The sequence below is a fragment of the Marmota flaviventris genome, chromosome 11, assembly GCF_047511675.1.
Source record: "Marmota flaviventris isolate mMarFla1 chromosome 11, mMarFla1.hap1, whole genome shotgun sequence".
Classification (NCBI taxonomy): domain Eukaryota; kingdom Metazoa; phylum Chordata; class Mammalia; order Rodentia; family Sciuridae; genus Marmota; species Marmota flaviventris.
Window position 1 is genome coordinate 94,284,796 of NC_092508.1, and position 1,682 is coordinate 94,286,477.

A 1,682-nucleotide genomic window follows, 5' to 3' on the forward strand; every position below is an offset into this window, starting at 1 on the left:
AAAAGCACTACATGATCCTCTCAATTGACACAATATAAACATTTAACACAACTCAACATCTTTAGAGAGAGAGAGAGAGAGAGAATTTTTTAATATTTATTTTTTAGTTTTCAGCGGACACAACATCTTTGTTTGTATGTGGTGCTGAGGATCGAACCAGGCCGCACGGATGTCAGGTGAGCACGCTACGGCTTGAGCCACATCCCCAGCCCTCAACGTGTTTTGATAATAAAATTCATGAAATTTTAACCACCTGCTTTGGCTACTTCTGTTCAACACAGTGCTTGAAGTTGCAGTTAGAGAAAATTGGCAACACAAAGGAAGTGGAAATAAAATTATCTGTTTGAAGATTACATAGTCTTGTGGATAGAAAACATAAAAATTGTTGAGCTGGGGCTGTAGCTCAGCAGTAGAGTGATGGGGGGCCCCCGCAAGCGCAGGGCCCAGGATTTCAACACCAATCCCACCAAAAAATAAAAATAAAAAGGAAAAAAGCTTACAATCCAAAAAGAGCTTTTAGAGGTAATAAATGAATTCTGCAAAGTTGCAGAATATAAAATCAATGCACAAAAATCAGTTATAGGATGGGCATATATCTCAGTGGTAGAGAGCTTGCTTAGCATGTTTGAAGCCCTGGGTTCATTTCCCAGCACTACTAAAATAAAATAAAGTAACTTACTGTTGAAGTGATAATACCACTTACTATGTTTTGAATGTCCCCTTCCCAAAACATGTTGAAATTGTATTGTCATTGTAACAGTATTGAAAGGTGGGACCATTAAGAAGTGATTAGCCAGCCAGGAGGTAGCGTGGCCGAGCGGTCTAAGGCGCTGGATTAAGGCTCCAGTCTCTTCGGGGGCGTGGGTTCGAATCCCACCGCTGCCATAAGGTTTTTGGGCTGGGTTCCATCCTCAGCACCGCATACAAACAAAGAAATAAATATTAAAATTCTCTCTCCCTCACTCTCTCTTTAACAAAAAAAAAAAAAAAAAGTGATTAGCCATGAGGATCAGCCTCATGAGTGGATTAATGTCATTAATCTGGGTTTGTGTCCATTATAAAAGGGTAACAACCTCTTCTTTTTCTTCTCCCTCTCCCTCTCCCTCTCCCTCTTCCTCTCCCCTCCCCCTCCCCTCCCCTCCCCCTCTCCCTCTCCCATCTAGCACACATGCATGCACACATACTTGCTCTTACCCTTCTACTTTCTGCCATGGAATGATGAAGAAATTGGGCTCTCACCAGATGCTGCCTTTACATCTTGGACTTTCCAGCCTCCAGAACCATAAATTAATAGATGTCTGTTCATTACAAACCATTGACTCTTTAGTATTCTGTTATAGGGCACAAAATGGACTAAGATATCATTCAAAGCAATCCACAGATTCAATACCTGTTAAATACTGTATTCTTTTTCTTTATTTATTTTTGGCAGCATAAAAAATTGCATCCTGATATTTGTATGGACATTTCATATATCTATAGATGTTTACAAATACATGTAGAAAGTCAAACTGATAACCAGACACTTTGATCCTCACCTTCAAATATAAATCTAAATCTCCTATAAAACCTCACTTTTTTTCCAGAAATATACGATAGCATTCTAAAATTTATCTGGAATATCAAGAGACTCTGAATAGCCATACCAATCTTGAAAAAGGTAAATAAAGATGGAGGAGTAA

At 39.1% G+C, this 1,682-nt stretch overlaps 1 non-coding gene across 1 annotated transcript; it reads left to right on the forward strand.

Moving 5' to 3' along the window:
- Positions 1–803: 803 nt before the first annotated feature.
- On the forward strand, positions 804–885 carry Trnal-aag (transfer RNA leucine (anticodon AAG)). Its single transcript has one exon. It is a non-coding gene; the product is annotated as a tRNA-Leu (tRNA).
- The last annotated feature ends 797 nt before the right edge of the window (positions 886–1,682 follow it).